This window comes from Lithobates pipiens, unplaced genomic scaffold (assembly GCF_037356315.1).
Source record: "Lithobates pipiens isolate NorthernLeopardFrog02 unplaced genomic scaffold, aLitPip1_a1.2 Scaffold_30, whole genome shotgun sequence".
Taxonomy (NCBI): Eukaryota; Metazoa; Chordata; class Amphibia; order Anura; family Ranidae; genus Lithobates; species Lithobates pipiens.
In genome coordinates, this window is record NW_027507791.1 from 169,733,920 (window position 1) to 169,756,985 (window position 23,066).

General features: G+C 48.1%; 5 pseudogenes; 3 read left to right on the forward strand and 2 right to left on the reverse strand.

The window, feature by feature from the left end:
* The first annotated feature begins 334 nt into the window (after nt 1-334).
* LOC143949183 (5S ribosomal RNA) lies at nt 335-453 on the forward strand (annotated as a pseudogene).
* Nucleotides 454-3,762: 3,309 nt separating this feature from the next.
* LOC143949851 (5S ribosomal RNA) lies at nt 3,763-3,881 on the forward strand (annotated as a pseudogene).
* Nucleotides 3,882-4,203: 322 nt separating this feature from the next.
* On the forward strand, nt 4,204-4,322 carry LOC143947179 (5S ribosomal RNA; annotated as a pseudogene).
* Nucleotides 4,323-13,737: 9,415 nt separating this feature from the next.
* On the reverse strand, nt 13,738-13,856 carry LOC143947596 (5S ribosomal RNA; annotated as a pseudogene).
* A 3,553-nt stretch (nt 13,857-17,409) lies between these two features.
* On the reverse strand, nt 17,410-17,528 carry LOC143950074 (5S ribosomal RNA; annotated as a pseudogene).
* Between the last annotated feature and the right edge of the window lie 5,538 nt (nt 17,529-23,066).

Below are 23,066 nucleotides of genomic sequence, written 5' to 3' on the forward strand. Positions count from 1 at the left end.
TCAGATGGGAGACCGCCAGGGTCTATGTTGTTGGCGTTGACCTTTTTTTTTTCACTTGTTTCCCAAGATAACCATCTTGGTATTTGTCAAGAGGGTTGAGAGTGTCTAAATAGAACACCTATGGCCACATCACCCTGAAAGCGCACAATCTCATCTGATCTCGGAGGCCTAGCAGTGTACGGCCTGTTTAATACCTGTATGGGAGACCATCTGTGAATACCAGGTGCCGTAGGCTTCTTTTTATGTTGTTGGCGTTTACCTGTTTATTTTCGCTTGTTTCCCAAGGTGACCATCTTGGCGTTTAACAAGAGGGTTGAAAGTGCCCAAAGAGATCATCTACGGCCCCATCACCCTGAAAGCGCCCAATCTCATCTGATCTCAGAGGCTAAACAGTGTCGGGCCTGGTTAGTACCTGGATGGGAGACCGCCTGGAAATACCAGGTGCCATAGGCTTCTTTTTTTGTTGTTGGCTTTGAACTGTTTTTTTCGCTTGTTTCTCAAGGCGACCATCTTGGCGTTTGTCAAGAGGGTTGGGCGTGTCTTGAAGAGAACGCTTACGGCCACATCACCCTGAAAGCACCCGATCTCGTCTGATTTCAGAGGCTTAGCAGCATCAGGCCTGGTTAGTACCTGGATGGGAGACTGCCTGGGAAGACCAGGTGACAAAGAAGGATCTGGCCTGGTTAGTGTCTTGATTGGGAGATCGCCTGGGAATTCCGGATGCCGTAGGCTTCTTTTTATGTTGTTGGCTTTGACCTGTTTTTTTTCCCTTGTTTCCCAAGGTGACCATCTTGGCATTTGTCAAGAGGGTTGAGAGTGCACAAAGAAATTGCCTACGGGCACAACACCCTGAAAGCGCCCAATCTCGTTTGGTCTCAGAGGCTAAGCAGGGTTGGGCCTGGTTTGTACCTGGATGGGAGACCGCCTGGGTTTTCCAGATGCCGCAGGCTTCTTTTTATGTTGTTGGCGTTGACTTGTTTTTTTTGTTTGTTTCCCAAGGTGACCATCTTGGCGTTTGTCAAGAGGGTTGAGCGTGCATTTGATCTCAGAGGCTAAGCAGGGTTGGGACATGGTTAGTACATGGATGGGAGACCGCCTGGGATTTCTCGATGCCATAGGCTTTAGTTTTAAGTTGTTGACATTGACTTATTTTTTTAATTTTTATTATTCTTTTATTAAGTAGAACAACATAAATATAACAGTCAACCATACAGCATGAGCCAGGGTCACAATTACATGCTAACAAAAAATAGGCAGCCAAATAACTCTGGGTTCTCAGAGGGGAGTCCTACAGTTTCATGCAGAAAATAGAGAAACACCACCTCCGACATGTAGTACAGTATAACTAGTGCAACTCCGTTCGGACAAATGTAATCATGGAGAACAACTGGGACCACAGCGAGCCAGCTTATCATGACCTACGTGAACCAGAGTAAAATATGAGCCGGTCATGTCCAGAACCCCTGGGGTTCTTCTGGGTCCCGAAGGCTAGTAAGGAGACAAGGCATAGTCAAAAGGGAGGACGGGGGAAGAAGAGAGTGCAAAGACGGAGAGAGAGGAGGTGGGGGGATGGCGGCGGGGAAAAAAAAGAAAAATAAAGACAAAAAGGGAGGGGGGGAATGCCACCCAGGGCAGACATGGCCTACGTAGGTAAACGTTAGATGTTCAGTCGTTTTCTGGGATGGAGGCACTGCTCACCTCCCGAATGTAGTCTCGCGTAACAGTAAAATACCTCCAGGGCCTCCATGTAACACTAAATGCCTCTTCAGTGTTGTGAAGGGTGGCGGTCAATTCTTCCATCCGGAGAATATGATTGACTTTGGAATACCACAGCACCTTGGATGGGGGCTGAGGCTGCCTCCACAGTGCGGGAATGCAGGCCCGGGCGGCATTCAGGAGGTGCATCGTGAGGGTTTTTTTGTATTTTCGAACAGGCTGTTCGGTCAAGTGTAGAAGGCACACTACTGGGAACCCAAAAGTTCCTCAAGGTCGGGCATGCCCAGAAAAGGTGTCCCATGGTCCCCATATCTGAATTTCACCTCCAACAAACATCCGGGATCGATCTATCCATTTTATTCAGAAGGTATGGGACTCTATACCAGCGTGAGACTATCTTGTATCGTGATATTGGTTTGCGATGGAAGCTTTATGTACTAAGGTCAGGATCTTCCCTATCTGTTGTGGGGTAAATGTGATGCCAAAGTCCCTCTCCCATTTGTGGATAAATGGTGGGGGTTGACTCCTCCTCCTGACTACTCAATAGGTTGTACAGGAGGGAGAGGGTGTGTCGCACAGGTTCCCTTTTGTGACAGATGGATTCATAGGGTGTCAGGTCTCTAGGAGAGTAGGGGGCCCTTTGTATGGCCAGAAGAAAGTGACGAAGTTGATAAGCACTAAACAAGTCAAGCGGACGGTCAGAAAGCTCGGCGACAGTTTGCGTGGTCGGGAGCCCTCCCGTGGGCCACACCTCTCTCAGACGCTGTTTCCCCACCACTGTCAACTGTCGCAGTTTCTTGTTGGTAAATCCCGGTGGGAAGTCTGGATTACCTATAACCGGAGTCATTGGTGATGGCAGGGGAGCAATGTGTGTGCAGCGGAACAACCTCCGCACAACAGCCAACGTAGCTCCCACTACGGGGTGACCTCTGAGGTCTTTTGGTAGGGAGGACAGGAGCCACGGGGAGGTCAATAGGGGAATGGATCCATCCTCAATCTCCATCTCCACCCACTGCTTGTGTGGGCCATTACAATGCCAATCAACGACTCTCGCTAGCAGAGTCACTCTGTAGTATTGTCTGAGATCTGGGAGACCCAGACCCCCCTTGTCCTTTGGTCTGGCAAGCAATTGCAAACGGGCTCTGGGCGGTTTGCGCGCCCAAATAAAGTCCCGGAGCAGCACCTGCAGTTGTCTGAAAAAAATTGGGGGTAACCGGATCGGTAATGTCTGGAACATGTATAAGATCCGAGGGAGGGCCATCATTTTGAATGCATTACAGCGCCCGAACCAGGTCAGTGTTAAAGCATGCCAGTTTCCCAAATCAGATTTCAGTCTATCCAGGAGAGGGACAAAATTAAGCAGGTACAATTGCGCTAAATCCGCTGCGATGTCAACGCCCAGTTAACGTATAGATTTTTCAGCCCAGTAGAATGGAAAAGAGGAGCGGAGCCTCTTGGCCTCACCATCCGGAACCGATATATTCAATACATATAGGCTGCCGTGTCGCTGTAGAGACGCAAGTATTTTGGGAAGCAAAATGTGTGGATTGGAGACGGAAAAAATTAGATCGTCAGCGTACGCCGCAATTTTGTGGTGTGCCGAGGGTTTGGATATGCCAGTAATATTCGGGTCATTCCAAACGTGACACATAAGTGGTTCCAGTGTCAGAATTAAAATTAGGGGAGACAGAGGGCACCCCTGCCTCGTCCCATTAGTGATGGGGAAAGAGTCCGAGCACCACTCGGTCACCCGTACCGCTGCCGATGGCGTGGAGTAAAGCGACATTACCCAGCTCATCATGTTGGGGCCAAGACCTATATGTTCCAGGGTGGCCTGCATAAAGTGCCAGGCCACCCTGTCAAAGGCCTTCTCCTCGTCCGTTGACAACATAAGCAAGGGCCTTCCCTGTACATGCGCTGCATGGATTAAATTGAGGACTCGGGCCGTATTGTCTCTAGCTTCCGACTTATTTTTATTTTTTTGCTTGTTTCCCAAGGTGACCATCTTGGCGTTTGTCAAGAGGGTTGAAAGTGCCTGAAGAGATTGCCTACGGGCACATCACCCTGAAAGCACCCGATCTCGTCTGATGTTGGAGGCTAAGAAGAGTCGGGCCTGGTTAGTACCTGGATGGGAGACCACCTGGGATTACCAGTTATTGTAGGCTTCTTTTTATGTTGTTGGTGTTGATTCGTTTTCTTTTTTTTGCTTGTTTCCCAAGGTGACCATCTTGGCATTTGTCAAGAGGGTTGAGAGTGCCCAAAGAGATCGCTTACAGCAGCATCACCCTGAAAGAGCCCTATCTCTTCTCTTTTCTGAGGCTAAGAAGGGTTGGGCCTAGTTAGTACCTGGATGGGAGATGGCGTTGGAATACCAGGTGCCGTATTCTTCTTTTTATGTTGTTGACATTGACCTGTTTTTTTTTCACTTGTTTCCCAAGGTGACCATCTTGGCATTTGTCAAGAGGGTTGAGAGTGCCCGAAGAGATCACCTACGGCCCCATCACCCTGAAAGCGCCCAATCTCGTCTGATCTCGGATGCTAAACAGTGTCGGGCCTGGTTAGTACCTGGATGGGAGACCGCCTGGGAATACCAGGTGCCATAGGCTTCTGTTTTTTTTTTTATTTAGTAGTATGCGACATACAATGCAAAGGCAACTTCACAGAATGTGTGATACAAATAGTTACAAACAAACGATCATATTGCATGGATATCAGAGCCAATGGTAAGAAGTCTGAGGAGAATAGCACGTGTACAGCTTTGCGGTCATATCAAGATGAGATTAAAGCTCCATCTCGTTGGGATCCTCTATCACTTAAAATAGTATTGATACTAGCCCTGCTACCCTCGAAGAGTTTAGATATCCATAGATAGGGGAAGAGTATTGTGTAGTAGTCAAATGGGGTCGGAACATACCATTTTCTTTTCCCTTTTTTGAGTTAAGAAGGGAAATAGTAGAACTGAAAGGAGGGAGAAGGGGAAAGAGAAGATTGGGGAAGGAAATGGCAGAAAAGGTAAAGAAGGGGTAAGGGGGTGTCGTGGGTAGAGTGGATAGGGTGGGGTCCCCTCCCAGGGAGCAAGAGACGCGCTCGGCTCACCAGCTCATCAGCTGTCCAACGTTTGGAACAGCGATCTCCAACGATCACCATGAGCTTACTATGTCTCACGGAGGTATTCTTCCGAAAAGCGAAACTGGGTCCAGTAGAACCATCTGTTCCCATGCTCCTCCGTTTTATCCCTCATTGTGGCAGTCAGGTCTTCCATTCGTTCAATATCATTTACCCTTGCGAACCACTGGGTCACCATTGGAGCAGATTGCTCTTTCCACTGACTTGGGATGCAGGCCCTAGCTGCATTGAGGAGATGTTTAAGTAAGGACTTATGATAACGCTTTCTCGACATAGGAGTTAGATTGAGAAGAACTGCTGCGGGATCATTGGCTAAGGAAATGCCTGTGAACTTGTGGATGAGTCTCAGGACAGGCTGCCAGAATGTTTGTAATTTAGGGCATTCCCAGAAAATGTGGAGAATGGTGCCAGTCTGTTGCCCACAGCGACAGCAGCGGTCAGATTGACCGGGGAATATTTTGGCCAACACCACCGGTGTACGATACCAGCGTGTGATCAGCTTAAATGAGATCTCCTGATATTTACTGCAGAGTGACGACTTATGGGCGAAAAAGAGTATTCTGTCCTTCTGTGGTTTGGAGAATGTAGTTTGTAAGTCCCTTTTCCATTTAGCTAGGAAGGGTGGATCCGTGGAGGATTGTGCGTCTGTCAGGATTTGGTAGGACCTAGAGAGGGAACCACGAATTGGGCCATCATCCAGGCAAAGTTCCTCAAAGGGGTGGAACTGTCTAGAGAAGAACGAATGGTTAGGTAGTGATCCGAGGAAATGGATTAGCTGTCTAGCTCTCCAGCTATTCAATGCAACAGGTACTTGCTCTAGCAGTATGGTCCCCATGGGAATCAAGCCCGTGGGTCCAAGAAATAGGGCTGCTCTCAGAAGCCCTTTCGGGGCTTGCCTGGTAAAGGCCTGGTCAGACAGGCCCGGAGGGAATCCAGGATGTCCAATAATTGGGGTCATAGGAGAAGGGAAGTTAGTCAGGTGGGAAAGGTGAAAAAAACTATCCATCTCGGCGAGCGAGGGGCCAATTAACGGGTGAGTAGTCACACAGGGCTCCAATGGCCTCCCCGCCCAAGGCAGACCAGCCAGTGGAACCCGCGCCATCTCCTGCTCTAGCTTGACCCATAGCTTCAGTTCCCCATGCCGGTGTCTTATCACATATGGTCCCCCATCGGATAGTGTCCGCTGTGTACTGCGCATGCGCAGTACACAGCAACACAGATTCAGAAAATTGCCGAGCATGAACGGCGCCTGCGCACTGAGTCCAGGTTCTATCCCCACTATCCAAGTGGACATAGAGTAAGAATATAAAAGAGCCGAGCGCAGCGAGGCCGAGCTCGAAGCGTGGCGAGCAAAGCTCGCCTGCGAGGGACCCTCTAATATTCACAACCCTATGTCCGCTTGGATGGTGGGGCTACCACCTCCACTCACCGCGCAGGCGCCGTTCAGCTTCGGAGATTTTCCGAAGCTTCGTCTGCTCCGGACGCGGACACTATATCATGGCCGGACAGTATATGGCAGAACACCGGCACCAGTCAACCACCGGTGTCATGTGCGTCGCTGTGTAATATAGAGCAGGGTCCGGGAAGCCAATACCTCCCCGCAATTTCGGTCACAATAGCATTGCCCTACCAATACGCATATGTTTTCCGCGCCAGAGGAACTTGATAAAGATTGAGCGAACCGCATGAAAGAAAGTCTGGGGTATTTTGATAGGTAAGGCTTGTAGTAGATACAGAAGTCGTGGCCTCGCGTTCATCTTCAACACATTACAGCGTCCGAACCATGACAGAGCTAGTGGGTCCCATCTTTTAAGGTCCGCTGTAAGCCCATAGGCTTCTTTTTATGTTGTTTTTTGCTTGTTTCTCAAGGCGACCATCTTGGCATTTGTCAAGAGGGTTGGGCGTGTCTTGAAGAGAACGCTTACGGCCACATCAACCTGAAAGCACCCGATGTCGTCTGATTTCAGAGGCGAGGCTAAGCAGCGTCAGGCCTGGTTAGTACCTGGATGGGAGACTCCCTGGGAAGACCAGGTGCCATAGAAGAATCTGGTCTGGTTAGTGTCTTTTTTTTTTTTAATTCTTTATTTACGGATTGCAGGTAATACAGAGACAAACTGTAAAAGACATAGATCCCTCAGTTTTCCAGGTTAACAAAAATACATAGTTAATACTTCGTGGGGGACCGGGGGAAACCTAACAACTTATGTCAGCAGCAGCCCCAGCCGTGGCTAGGCCACCACATTATCCCACTCTAATGATCTGGCACCCCAGTGTCTACTTATAAACCAGGGCAGTCCGCGGGGCGATCCCCCTCAAGGCCCAGACTGAGGGGCCTCTAACATCGGTCACCTTCATTCTATTGGTCAAAGAGCTCAGCCGGGACCACCCCGAGGGTCGCCAACCCCTGGCTGGGAAATTGAGGGAACAAAACGAAAAGATCCTTGCAATCATCATGTATTTTAATTATACTTGGGAGTTAGGGGGTAGGGAAAGAGGGGGGAGCAAATGGGCAGGAGAAGGGGATGGGGGGCTCCAAGACAACCAACGACAACCAACGAGCAGTGTGCTCTTCCTCCCTGTCGCCTAACGCTGATGTGAGCTGTTCCATACGGTAGATGTCGCAAACTCTTGCAAACCAGTGAGACACCAGTGGAGCGGCCTGCTGTTTCCACATGCTAGGTATACATGCCCTGGCCCCACTCAGAAGATGTTTTAAGAGAGATTTATGGTACTTCTTGCTCGAGAGTGGGGTCAGATTGAGGAAGATCGCAGCTGGGTTGTTCTGGAGATCAATAGCCGTGAGGTCATAAATGATATTGAGAACCTGTCTCCAGAAATGGGCCAGTTGAGGGCATTCCCAAAAGATATGTAGTAACGTGCCGGCTTGTTCACCGCATCTCCAGCACAAAGGGCTGTGACCGGGAAACATAGCCGCCAGGACAGTGGGGGTCCTGTACCATCGGGTCAAAATTTTATAAGCTATTTCCTGGTATTTACTACATAGGGATGACTTGTGTGCAAAAAGAAGCGTGCGGTTCTTCTGGTCTGGCGAGAGCCGGACATGCAGGTCTCACTCCCATTTTTCCACGAACACCAGGTTACCCTGGGAGAGTTGGTCCAGTAGGATGCGATATGACAGGGAAAGAGACCCTCGGGTCGGTCCCTCTCCTGAGCATACCTCCTCAAACGATGTTAGGGGTCTGCGGAATTCGCCACTGTTTGACAAAGATTTCAAGAAGTGGGAGAGTTGGGCAAGCTTCCACTGTCCCAGGGCCGTGGTTGCTAACGCCTCGTACATAGTGGAGACCGCTGTCCACATCCTAGGGCCAAGAAAAGAAGAGGCCCGCACAAGGTCCCGGTCAGGGTCGAGGCGGAAAGACTTTTCCGTCATGCCGGGTTCAAAGCGTGGGTGTCCAATAATAGGAGTCATGGGCGAAAGGAAACTGGGCACGCCCGTCAGGGTAAAATATCTGTCTAGCTCTTGTAACGTTGGCTCAATGAGTGGGTGTGCCCGCGTCGCTCCCGACCAGCCCGGTCCACTCCAGGGCAAACCTGGAAATGGTACGGATTCACGCTCCAGACGAACCCACAGCTTATCCTTCAGGTGTCTGCACCAGTCAACTACTCTGTTCATGTGCACCGCCGTATAGTACCATGCCGGATCTGGGAGGCCAATCCCTCCCTTGTCTTTTGATCTGAGCAGTAATGTTCGGCTGAGTCTTGGAGGCCTGCCCTGCCATACGTATCGAATAAAGATGGAGCGCATGGCTTTAAAAAATGATTGGGGGATTTTTATCGGTAAGGCTTGTAATAGGTACAAGAGTCTGGGCATTACATTCATTTTGAGCACATTGCATCTCCCAAACCAAGAGGTCGCCAACTTTGACCACCTCTCTAGATCTATGGCAAAAATTTTAAGAAGCGGCTGGAAATTCAATTGGAAAATCAGATGTGGGTCCGGGGGAACCTTGGTACCCAGATATTGTATAGCCCCAGTTGCCCAACGAAAGGGAAAATTAGTGCTTAGACTCGTCTGGGCGTTGGTAGACAGGGAGACGTTGAGTGCTTCCGATTTCTGTAAGTTAATTTTAAAATTTGACAGGGTGCCATATCGTCTTATTTCCGCTAAGAGATTCGGCAATGTAATGTGAGGCTCCGAGACATAGAACAAGAGGTCATCTGCAAAGGCTGCGACCTTATGGTGGTGTGAGGGGGTGTCCAGTCCCTTGATGTCTATGTTCTGCCTGATGTGGTGCAGCAAGGGTTCAAGCGATAGGACAAACAAAAGGGGGGACAACGGGCATCCCTGCCTCGTTCCATTGCCAATAGTGAAACGCGACGAGGCAAACCCATTGACCCTAACCATCGCCGTCGGTGACGAGTAAAGAGCTGTAACCCATGAAAGCATGGGGGGGTACACCCAAGCTTCGCAGGGTGGCTAGCAAAAAAGGCCAGCTCACCCTGTCAAACGCTTTTTCTGCGTCCACAGAGAGCAACATAATCGGTAGTTTAAGGCGTCTGGCGCGTTCTATAACATTGATTGTCCTGGTAGTGTTGTCTCGGGCTTCCCTGTTACGAATAAACCCCACCTGATCCAGAGGTATCAGGCGTTGGAGAATGGGCGCCAACCGCTCCGCCAGTATCTTAGTGAAGAGCTTAAGGTCGCTGTTTAATAAGGAGATGGGCCTGTAGTTCGCACAGAGAAGCGGATCCTTCTCCGGCTTGAGTATGACCGAGATGCTTGCCTGCAACAGCTCCGCTGGAAAGGTCTGGCCCTCCAATAGGGCATTAAAAGCTGACACAAACGGCGTGGACAACAGGGAGAGGAAGGCCTTATAATAAGGGACCGTAAACCCATCTGGGCCTGGTGCCTTGCCCTTGGGTGAGTCTCTTAACGCTGCCGACAATTCCTCCGGGGAGATAGGTTGCGAGAGAAGCTCTATCTCTTCCTGTGTCAGCGACGGGAGGTTTGCCGAAGCTAGGTACTCGTCAATGGCCGCTGTGCCGGCCTGGAGGGCGTCTCCTGAGTCCCGGGGGTGCAAGTTATAAAGGGCTTCATAGAAAGATCGGAAACACTCCGCTATCTCCCGTGAATCATGAAGCTTGGCACCCGAAGGGGAGGTTATGGTTGGAATGAAGGACGCGTTGCGTTGGGCACGCAGGGAGTTCGCTAGGGACCTACTACACTTGTCTCCATATTCATAATACGTCCTGCGGACCCACATGAGTCTGGTTCTAGCCTGAAAGAGAGAGAAATCTCTGATTTGTTCTCTAAGATCTCTCACCTCCACCTCCAGCGCAGCAGTCGGCTGGGATTTGTGTCGTTGTTCACACGCATGCAACTTGGCAATAAGTTTGGAGAGAGCCTCAGTTTTGGCCACTTTGAGTCTATGACCATGTTTAATAAGAATGCCCCTCCAGCATCCCATGGTCCATGCAGTCGCAATCGGGCGTGCACGGAGCTTCTTTGGCATCTTAACTACGACATCAAACGCATTATAGAACATCACTGCAGCAGGTATCGGGCAGTTAACAACAGTAGAACAGTGCATAATTAGACCAACATATTAAACTTTTCAACACAGAGTATAGATAACTTTATACCACCCAGGCACCCGCCCCTCCCCCCCCCAAAAAAAAAAAATGGAAAAAAGGGGGGGGGGAGGAGAGGGGGAGGGAGCGGGTACGCCGCCCAGGGGCACCCGGGGGGCACCACCAGGCAGTCCAAAAACACAAAGAGCGCCGAGACTAGGGCACCTGTAGATAAACAGTAACGAGAATGGTGAACAGTACCGCCAATAACTCAGGGCTTCGTCCAGGAAGCGCAGTGTCCAACTCTGTTCTTCCAATGTCCTTCCTCTCCCCTAGCGGGGGCGCTGGGAGCAATGGCCCGTGGCATGGTAAACAACACAAAGCTGGATACTCCAGCCGTCTATGTTGGTAGAGAAAAAGAAAACAAAAAAAAAAAGGGTATAACACAGGAATAACGGAAAATTACTGTACTCTCTCAGGGTTCACGATCTTGAGGGGCCTGTGATCTCTGACGTTGGGATCGACGGTGGCGTCTCACTCTCTGTGGCCTGGTTGAGGGGTTGTTCGTCGGGGCCACTGCTCCCTGGGGGACAACAGGAGCCAACCAGTCGGGGACCTGAACCGAGGGCAGGCCCAAAGCCTCCAGAAAGGACGGGACCTCCGAAGGGTGTCGTAGCGCAAGGGGCCTCCCATTTTTGCGCACTATAAGGTGAAACGGATGGCCCCACTTGTATGGAATCCTCCGTTCAGTTAGGTGTTCCAGAAGGGGTCGCAGACAGCGTCTCATCTGGAAGGTCTTGCGGGATACATCTGGCAGAAGGGTGACTTGGGCCCCGTCAAAATCAATGCTGCCTTTGCGCCACGACGCTTGCAGGACATCCTCCCTAACTGAGTAATTGTGGAGACAGCATAAAACGTCACGTGGCCGGTTCTCTGTGGGGCTCCTGGGGCCCAGGGTCCTGTGGACTCTATCAATGGCTATTACTGTGTCAGCAGCGCGGTCCAGACAGGCGTTAAATATAGCTGTAACTGTGGCTTTGAGGTCTGCCTGGCCAGTGGCTTCGGGCAAGTCTCTGATCCTGATGTTGCGTCTGCGGTTGCGATTCTCAAGGTCATCCACTAGGAGTTGCAACTGTGCCACTCTGTCAGCAAGGGTATCATGTGCGGCTTGCAGGCCAGAAACATCAGTGGTCAGGGAGGTCACATCCGATGCCAGGGTGGTCACCCGCTCGTTCGTAGCCGACACGTCACGTTTGACCCCTGCGATTTCATGTCGCAAGGTCGTTTCAATCCTGGCTGCCATACAGCTAAAGTCTGCTTTAGTGGGAAGGTTTTGGAGTAAAGCTAGGATGGCCTTGTCCCCCAATAATGCCGGTGCTGGTGGCAGCGGTGGGTCCCCCTGTGTGTCTGAGGCGAGAGCAGCCTGGCCATTCGGTCCTGGGATGAGGCTTCCACTGCGGGAGGGTCTCTGGGACAGTTGGGAGTTGTGAGGGAACCAGGGTGGCAGGCCGCTATGGTCCGGGCTGTCAAGCGAGGCCATGGACAGTGAGCGGGGGAGACACGGGGACAAGTCACTAGGCGGGGAGAACGGGGGCATGTCGTGTCCCTGCATAGCAGTCTGCTCACCTTCCCTCTGTGCCGCGTGTCCTGGAGCGCCGGAGGCCGCGGGCGCCATCTTGGCTGGATCCGGCGTGGAGGCCGGAGGCTGCAGCGGGACCAAGTACCTGTCCATGGCAGCAGCGGCGGACCCCGCTCGGCTGGCTGTGTTCCGCCGAAGCGCGGGGATGTCGGCGATGCCGAAATATGCGACCAGACTGTGGTAAAGGGGTGCGGAGGGGTCACGGACCGGGAGCTCCGGAAAAGAGTGTCCTCACTCCTTCATGCCTAGGCCACGCCCCCCTGGTTAGTGTCTTGATTGGGAGATCGCCTGGGAATACTGGATGCCGTAGGCTTCTTTTTATGTTGTTGGCTTTGACCTGTTTTTTTTTTTAGCTTGTTTCCCAAGGTGACCATCTTGGCCTTTGTCAAGAGGCTTCAGAGTGCCCGAAGAGAGTGCCTACGGCCAAATCACCTATATAGTATCTTATATATAATAACTAAAAATATTATTTATTATTATAGATATAGATATATAGTATAGTGATTTGGTCGTAGGCACTCTCTTTGGGCACTCTGAAGCCTCTTGACAAAGGCCAAGATGGTCACCTTGGGAAGCAAGCTAAAAAAAACAGGTCAAAGCCAACAACATAAAAAGAAGCCTACGGCATCCAGTATTCCCAGGCGATCTCCCAATCAAGACACTAACCAGACCAGATCCTTCTATGGCACCTGGTCTTCCCAGGGAGTCTCCCATCCAGGTACTAACCAGGCCTGACGCTGCTTAGCCTCTGAAATCAGACGAGATCGGGTGCTTTCAGGTTGATGTGGCCGTAAGCGTTCTCCTCAAGACACGCCCAACCCTCTTGACAAACGCCAAGATGCTCACCTTGAGAAACAAGCAAAAAAAAACAGGTCAAAGCCAACAACATAAAAAGAAGCCTATGGGCTTACAGCGGACCTTAAAAGATGGGACCCACTAGCTCTGTCATGGTTCGGACGCTGTAATGTGTTGAAGATGAACGCGATGCCACGACTTCTGTATCTACTACAAGCCTTACCTATCAAAATACCCCAGACTTTCTTTCATGCGGTTCGCTCAATCTTCATCAAGTTCCTCTGGCGCGGAAAACATATGCGTATTGGTAGGGCAATGCTATTGCGACCGAAATTGCGGGGAGGTATTGGCTTCCCGGACCCTGCTCTATATTACACAGCGACGCACATGACACCGGTGGTTGACTGGTGCCGGTGTTCTGCCATATACTGTCCGGCCATGATATAGTGTCCGCGCCGTACTGCGCATGCGCAGTACGGAGCAGACGAAGCTTCGGAAAATCTCCGAAGCTGAACGGCGCCTGCGCGGTGAGTGGAGGTGGTAGCCCCACCATCCAAGCGGACATAGGGTTGTGAATATTAGAGGGCCCCTCGCAGGCGAGCTTCGCTCGCCACGCTTCGGGCTCGGCCTCGCTGCGCTCGGATCTTTTTTATTCTTACTCTATGTCCACTTGGATAGTGGGGATAGAACCTGGACTCAGTGCGCAGGCGCCGTTCATGCTCGGCAATTTTCGGAATCTGTGTTGCTGTGTACTGCGCATGCCTACCCTTCTTAGCCTCAGAAAAGAGAAGAGATAGGGCTCTTTCAGGGTGATGCTGCTGTAAGCGATCTCTTTGGGCACTCTCAACCCTCTTGACAAATGCCAAGATGGTCACCTTGGGAAACAAGCAAAAAAAAGAAAACGAATCAACGCCAACAACATAAAAAGAAGCCTACAATAACTGGTAATCCCAGGTGGTCTCCCATCCAGGTACTAACCAGGCCCGACTCTTCTTAGCCTCCAAGATCAGATGAGATTGGGTGCTTTCAGAGTGATGTGGCCATAGGCAATCTCTTCAGGCACTCTCAACCCTCTTGACAAACACCAAGATGGTCACTTTGGGAAATAAGCGAAAAAAAAACAGGTCAACGCCAACAACATAAAAAGAAGTCTACGACACCTGGTATTCCCAGGCGGTCTCCCATCCAGGTACTAACAAGGCCCGACTCTATTCGCCTCCAACATCAAACGAGATCGGGTGCTTTCAGGGTAATGTGCCCGTAGGCAATCTCTTCAGGCACTTTCAACCCTCTTGACAAATGCCAAGATGGTCACCTTAGGAAACAAGCAAAAAAATAAAAATAAGTCGGAAGCTAGAGACAATACGGCCCGAGTCCTCAATTTAATCCATGCGGCGCATGTACAGGGAAGGCCCTTGCTTATGCTGTCAACGGACGCGGAGGAGGCCTTTGACAGGGTGGCCTGGCACTTTATGCAGGCCACCCTGGAACATATAGGTCTTGGCCCCAACATGATGAGCTGGGTAATGTCGCTTTACTCCACGCCATCGGCAGCGGTACGGGTGACCGAGTGGTACTCGGACTCTTTCCCCATCACTAATGGGACGAGGCAGGGGTGCCCTCTGTCTCCCCTAATTTTTATTCTGACACTGGAACCACTTATGTGTCACGTTCGGAATGACCCGAATATTACTGGCATATCCAAACCCTCGGCACAGCACAAAATTGCGGCGTACGCTGATGATCTAATTTTTTCCATCTCCAATCCACACATTTTGCTTCCCAAAATACTTGCGTCTCTACAGCGACACGGCAGCCTATCAAACTATAAAAACAATTGCACCAAGTCGGCTTTATTGAATATATCGGTCCCGGATGGTGAGGCCAAGAGGCTCCGCTCCTCTTTTCCATTCTACTGGGCTGAAAAATCTATACGTTAACTGGGCGTTGACATCGCAGCCGATTTAGCGCAATTGTACCTGCTTGATTTTGTCCCTCTCCTGGATAGACTGAAATCTGATTTGGGAAACTGGCATGCTTTAACACTGACCTGGTTCGGGCGCTGTAATGCATTAAAAATGATGGCCCTCCCTCGGATCTTATACATGTTCCAGACATTACCGATCCGGTTACCCCCAATTTTTTTCAGACAACTGCAGGTGCTGCTCCGGGACTTTATTTTGGCGCGCAAACCGCCCAGAGCCCGTTTGCAATTGCTTGCCAGACCAAAGGACAAGGGGGGTCTGGGTCTCCCAGATCTCAGACAATACTACAGAGTGACTTTGCTAGCGAGAGTCGTTGATTGGCATTGTAATGGCCCACACAAGCAGTGGGTGGAGATGGAGATTGAGGATGGATCCATTCCCCTATTGACCTCCCCGTGGCTCCTGTCCTCCCTACCAAAAGACCTCAGAGGTCACCCCGTAGTGGGAGCTACGTTGGCTGTTGTGCGGAGGTTGTTCCGCTGCACACACATTGCTCCCCTGCCATCACCAATGACTCCGGTTATAGGTAATCCAGACTTCCCATCGGGATTTACCAACAAGAAACTGCGACAGTTGACAGTGGTGGGGAAACAGCGTCTGGGAGAGGTGTGGCCCACGGGAAGGCTCCCGACCACGCAAACTGTCGCCGAGCTTTCTGACCCTCCGCTTGACTTGTTTAGTGCTTATCAACTTCGTCACTTTCTTCTGGCCATACAAAGGGCCCCCTACACTCCTAGAGACCTGACACCCTATAAATCCATCTGTCACAAAAGGGAACCTGTGCGACACACCCTCTCCCTTCTGTACAACCTATTGAGTAGTCAGGAGGAGGAGTCGACCCCCACCATTTATCCACAAATGGGAGAGGGACTTAGGCATCACATTTACCCCACAACAGATAGGGAAGATCCTGACCTTAGTACATAAAGCTTCCATCGCAAACCAATATCAAGATACAAGATAGTCTCACGCTGGTATAGAGTCCCATACCTTCTGAATAAAATGGATAGATCGATCCCGGATGTTTGTTGGAGGTGAAATTCAGATATGGGGACCATGGGACACCTTTTCTGGGCATGCCCGACCTTGAGGAACTTTTGGGTTCCCAGTAGCGTGCCTTCTACACATGACCGAACAGCCTGTTCGAAAATACAAAAAAACCCTCACGATGCAACTCCTGAATGCCGCCCGGGCCTGCATTCCCGCACTGTGGAGGCAGCCTCAGCCCCCATCCAAAGTGCTGTGGTATTCCAAAGTCAATCATATTCTCCGGATGGAAGAATTGACCGCCACCCTTCACAACACTGAAGAGGCATTTAGTGTTACATGAAGGCCCTGGAGGTATTTTACTGGTACTCGAGACTACATTCGGGAGGTGAGCAGTGCCTCCGTCCCAGAAAACGACTGAACATCTAACGTTTACCTACGTAGGCCATGTCTGCCCTGGGTGGCATTCCCCCCCTCCTTTTTGTCTTTATTTTTCTTTTTTTCCCCGTCGCCATCCCCCCACCTCCTCTCTCTCCGTCTTTGCACTCTCTTCTTCCCCGTCCTCCCTTTTGACTATGCCTTGTCTCCTTACTAGCCTTCGGGACCCAGAAGAACCCCAGGGTTCTGGACATGACCGGCTCATATTTTACTCTGGTTCACGTAGGTCATGATAAGCTGGCTCGCTGTGGTCCCAGTTGTTCTCCATGATTACATTTGTCCGAACGGAGCTGCACTAGTTATACTGTACTACATGTCGGAGGTGGGGTTTCTCTATTTTCTGCATGAAACTGTAGGACTCCCCTCTGAGAACCCAGAGTTATTTGGCTGCCTATTTTTTGTTAGCATGTAATTGTGACCCTGGGTCATGCTGTATGGTTGACTGTTATATTTATGTTGTTCTACTTAATAAAAGAATAATAAAAATAAAGAAAATAAGTCAATGCCAACAACTTAAAACTAAAGCCTATGGCATCGAGAAATCCCAGGCGGTCTCCCATCCAGGTACTAACCATGTCCCAACCCTGCTTAGCCCCTGAGATCAAATGCACGCTCAACCCTCTTGACAAACGCCAAGATGGTCACCTTGGGAAACAAACAAAAAAAACAAGTCAACGCCAACAACATAAAAAGAAGCCTGCGGCATCTGGAAAACCCAGGCGGTCTCCCATCCAGGTACAAACCAGGCCCAACCCTGCTTAGCCTCTGAGACCAAACGAGATTGGGCGCTTTCAGGGTGTTGTGCCCGTAGGCAATTTCTTTGTGCACTCTCAACCCTCTTGACAAATGCCAAGATGGTCACCTTGGGAAACAAGGGAAAAAAAACAGGTCAAAGCCAACAACATAAAAAGAATCCTACGGCATCCGGTATTCCCAGGCGATCTCCCAATCAAGACACTAACCAGACCAGATCCTTCTATGTCACCTGGTCTTTCCAGGCAGTCTCCCACCCAGGTACTAACCAGTCCTGATGCTCCTAAGCCTCTGAAATCAGACGAGATCGGGTGCTTTCAGTGTGATGTGGCCGTAAGCGTTCTCTTCAAGACACGCCCAACCCTCTTGACAAACGCCAAGATGGTCGCCTTGAGAAACAAGCGAAAAAAACAGTTCAAAGCCAACAACAAAAAAAGAAGTCTATGGCACCTGGTATTTCCAGGCGGTCTCCCATCCAGGTACTAACCAGGACCGACACTGTTTAGCCTCTGAGATCAGATGAGATTGGGCGCTTTCAGGGTGATGGGGCCGTAGGTGATCTCTTTGGGCACTCTCAACCCTCTTGTTAAACACCAAGATGGTCACCTTGGGAAACAAGCGAAAATAAACAGGTAAAAGCCAACAACATAAAAAGAAGCCTACGGCACCTGGTATTCACAGATGGTCTCCCATACAGGTATTAACCAGGCTGTACACTGCTAGGCCTCCGAGATCAGATGAGATTGTGCACTTTCAGGGTGATGTGGCCATAGGTGTTCTATTTAGACACTCTCAACCCTCTTGACAAATACCAAGATGGTTATCTTGGGAAACAAGTGAAAAAAAAAAAGGTCAACGCCAACAACATAGACCCTGGCGGTCTCCCATCTGACCCAGACCCTGCTTAGCCTCTGAGATCGGGCGCTTTCAGGGTGATGTGACCTCAGGCGAATGCTTTGGGACATACTCAAAACTCTTGACTGATGCTAAAATGGTCACCTTGGGAAACAAGCGAAAGAAAAACAGGTCAAAGCCAACAATATAAAAAGATTCCTACGGCACCTTTAATTAGGTACTATCCAGGCCGGACCCTGCTTAGCCTCTGAGATCAGATGAGATCGGGCACTTTCAGGGGGATGTGGCCGTAGGAGATTTCTTTGGGCTCTCTCAGCCCTCTTGACAAATGCCAAGATGATCACCTTGGGAAACAAGCGGAAAAAAAAAACCATGTCAACGCCAACAACATAAAAAGAATGCTACGGCACCTGGTATTCCCAGTTGGTCTCCCATCCAGTTACATCAGGCCCGACAATGCTTAGCCTCCGAGATCAGACAAGATCAGGCACTTTCAAGGGGATGGGGCCATAGGCGATCTCTTCGGGCACTCTCAACCATCATGACAAACGCCAACATGGTCATCTTGGGAAACAAGCGAAAAAAAACAAGTCATTGCCAACATTGGAGGCTAAGCAGGGTTGGGCAATCAGTTTCCTTGCCTGAAATAGGCATCTCAGAACTGCCATCTGGCTACTTCCCGGGTTTCCAACTCCTTCAACTAATCCCAGGAGACAATACTTCGCCTCCATCCTGGTGGAGGTTCCAACCACCCGATCAATGGTTCCTGTCACCTCTGTCCAGTAGCGGATCAACTTCGGGCATCTCCAAAACATGTGCATCATGTCTCCCCCCATGTTCCCGCACCGGGGGCAACTTGCGTCCGGCCGTTCGGCCAAACTGAAAAAGTTTACGAGGAGCATAATAGGTTCTATATAATAAGAACAGATGTGACATCCTGTGTGAGGAGAGCCACAATTCACCACAGGCAGGATTCCTGTGGCCAATTATAGCTCAGGGGGGTTTAGTACACACCCCACACTATATAAGGCCGCCAGCATGGCGGCCTTGTATAGTGTGTTGTGGTGGTCAGGGAAAGAGGACGCTCTTTACTGCTTGGGAACCTAGCACTGTTACAGTGGGTGTTATGTGCCTCCTGCACAGTACACACCTGAAGCTACCCTTTATTACTGGTGTTCAATTTCTGCAATACATGCATCTGCAGTGCAGAAGTTAGAGTCGGTGTTGTGTGCCTCCTGCACAGTATACACCTTATTGCTGGTGTTCTGTTTCTGTAATACAGGAACCTAGTACTGTTACAGTGCTAGGGTGTACAGAGAAGCTGGTATATATAGAAGACTACAGCATACAGAAGAAAGGCTAGTGAATACAGAATACAGGTTTCGTTTATGTAGAGAGGCTTGAGTATACAGAGATGCTAGAGTAAACAGTGAGGCTGGGGTACACAGAGAGGCTAGTTTAAAGACAAATACAAAGATGTTAGTGTATATAGAGAGGTTAGTGTATAGAGAGAGTCGAGTGTATACAGAAAGGACAGTGCATATAGAGAAGCTAGTGTATACAGAAAGGGTATACATGAAAGCTGACATTCTATACAGAGAGTCTAGTGGGTACAGAAGACAGGCTGGTGTATTCTAGCTAGTTTTTACAGTCTAGTGTATACAGAAGACAGGCTGTGGTATACAGAGAGTTTAGTGTATTCAGAGAGTCTAGTGTATACAGTCGGCGAGTGTATACATAAGACTGGCTAGTTTACACAGTGTTTACAGAGATGCAAGGGTGTACAGAGAAGCTGGTATATATAGAAGACTACAGCATACAGAAGAAAGGCTAGTTAATACACAATACAGAAGACTCGTGTATGTAGATAGGCTTGAGTATACAGAGATGCTAGAGTAAACAGTGAGGCTGGGGTACACAGAGAGGCTAATTTAAAGAGAGGCTAGTATATACAAAGATGTTAGTGTATATAGAGAGGTTAATGTATAGAGAGGGTCGAGAGTATACAGAAAGGACAGTGCATATAGAGAAACTAGTGTATACAGAAGACAGGCTTGGGTATACATCAAAGCTGACAGTGTATACAGAAGACTGGGTAGTGCATACAGAGAGTCTATTGGGTAAAGAAGACAGGCTGGTGTATTCTAGCTAGTTTTTACAGTCTAATGTATACAGAAGACAGGCTGTGGTATACTGAGGGTTTAGTGTATTCAGAGAGTCTAGTGTACAGAGATGCAAGGGTGTACAGAGAAGCGAGAAGCTAGTATATATAAGGCTAGTGAATACAGGCTAGTGAATGCAGATAGGCTTGAGTATACAGAGATGCTAGAGTAAACAATGAGGCTGGGGTACACAGAGAGGCTAATTTAAAGAGAGGCTAGTATATACAAAGATGTTAGTGTATATAGAGAGGTTAGTGTATAGAGAGAGTCGAGTGTATACAGATAGGACAGTGCATATAGAGAGACTAGTGTATACAGAAGACAGGCTTGGGTATACATCCAAGCTGACAGTGTATACAGAAGACTGGGTCGTGTATACAGAGATTCTAGTGGGTACAGAAGACAGGCTGGTGTATTCTAGCTAGTGTTTACAGTCTAGTGTATACAAAAGACAGGCTGTGGTATACAGAGGGTTTAGTGTATTACAGAGATGCAAGGGTGTACAGAGAAGCTAGTATATATAAAAGACTACAGCATACAGAAGAAAGGCTAGTGAATACAGAATAAAGGCTGGCTTCTACGGAGAGGCTACCACTACGGAGATGCAGAACACTATCTAGGGTATACAGAGAAGCTAGTGTGTACAGAAGAAAGGCTAGACAGGCTATAAAGAGAGACAAGTTTTTACAGAAGACAGTTTGGGATGCAGAGATGCAGAAGACAGAGATGCTAGTTTATACAGAGAGACTAATGTATACAGAAGACAGGCTAGGGCATACAGAAGACAGAAGACGGGCTAGTGTATTCAGAACATAGGCTAGTGTATATCGAAGACAGGCTATTGTATGCAGAAGACCGGCTAGTGTAAACATGCTGGTGTATATAGAGAGGCTAGTGAATTTAGAGGGTAGGCTAAGTGATAATAGAAGACAATCTGGGCTATACAGAGACATTTCATCATTTCATCTAGCTCACATCTCTAATGGAGTTTGTCTCATTGCCATGTTATGCCTTTTCATTCTTATGCTAAATATAGATCACTACACGATTTTAATCATCCACATCAAGCATGCAATAAAACTATCATACATCAAAATAAACCATGTACTCTTTTGCTCTATTTTGCATATTTGTACCGGGACTGTGAGTATGTGACAGTCCTGACACACCATCCTGACTTATTTTTCTTTATTTCTTATTAGAAATGGAGAGTACTATCTCAAAATACGCTTAAATCTATTCATTTCTACCGCTAATTGTACCTTAATGCAAAATGTTCACAAAACCATCCATTTGCTACCAGACATGCTGCACATACTAAGAGTAATGTAACTATCGCTCTCTAACGATGTAAACAGTTTTATTGCTTTTCTGACATTGACCGAGTATATCTGACATTAACTGAGTATCTCTCTGCACTATGATCTTAATAATAATAATAATAGTAGGATTGTGTAATGCAAAGATCAACCAGTCAATCAATAAGCTTTCTCATTGGTACCGGCATATCCTTTAAATTTAGACTAACGCAACTATTTCTCGGCCATTTTCAAGCTAAGCTTTGAATATTAAGCCATTTAAATGTCCTATTGGTCGCCTATATTATACAACTCTGTATATTAAATGGTACATTTGAATATTAAGCCATTTAAATGTCCTATTGGTCGCCTATATTATACAACTCTGTTAAAAGCCTATATGTAGAGAATAAAACTAGTCTTACATCTTAATAAAACAGTTTTATTGCTCAACCAGTATCAGCTGTCATGACAAATAAACGTTTCCACTGTTTGACTCTATTTTCTGTATTACTTCTTTTTCTCCACCTTATCTGTCACAGTTAAAACACAGTGACAAAACATTTCTTTTTACCGCAGCAAAATGTGAGAAAAGCAGTGTAAGCCGTCTTTCTGCCATATGCAACCATCTCTCGCTACCTCTATGCAATAGGTTTCTCTTTCCAGTGGAAAAGGAAAACAGTCAGTGTAAGCCGTCTTCGTGCGTAACAAAATTAATGGAACGATTTACACGTTGGAATTTGCAAGCTACGTCAATTTACTCTTAAATAATGTACCTTTGCATTTATCCCTTGACTTTGCAACTATCCCTTGATCCCTTTTGTGTATTCACTTTATCTCGACCTATATATACTGCCTCAATATTTCCCTAATTTGTTTTGCTATACTTATTATTATTATATTATAGAGATTACTAACTCTAAATCATTGTAAACCTAACCATAGTTATAATGTCCACAGCTAATTTTACGTTAAAGCAAAATTCACACAAAACCATCTTTTTAAAACCTTTACACATTAAGAGTAATGCAACCATCTCTCGCTACCTCTATGCAATAGGATTCTCTTTCCAGTGGAAACGGAAAACAGTCAGTGTAAGCCGTCTTCGTGAGCAGCAAAATTAATGGAACGATTTACACAATGGAATTTGCAAGCTACGTCAATTTACTGTTAAATAGAGTACCTTTGCATTTATCCCTTGACTTTGCTACTATCCCTTGATCCCTTTTGTGTATTCACTATATCTCGACCTATACATACTGCCTCAAAATTTTCGTAATTTGTTTTGCTATACTTATTATTATTATATTATAGAGATTACTAACTCTAAATCATTGTAAACCTAACCATAGTTATAATGTCCACAGCTAATTTTACGTTAAAGCAAAATTCACACAAAACCATCTTTTTAAAACCTTTACACATTAAGAGTAATGCAACCATCTCTCGCTACCTCTATGCAATAGGATTCTCTTTCCAGTACTTATTATTATTATTTTATAGAGATTACTATCTCTAAATCATTGTAACAAGTTATAATGTCTACAGCTAATTTTACGTTAAAGCAAAAGTCACACAAAACCATCTTTTTAAAACCTTTTACACACTGCACCATGGTTACTGATACATTATGCCGATGACCAGTGGAAACGGAAAACAGTCAGTGTAAGCCGTCTTCGTGCGTAACATGTTTTTCCGTTTCCACTGGTCATCGGCATAATGTATCAGTAACCATGAACATTAATAGTGATAGACAGCTTACATTAGGATGTATGCATGA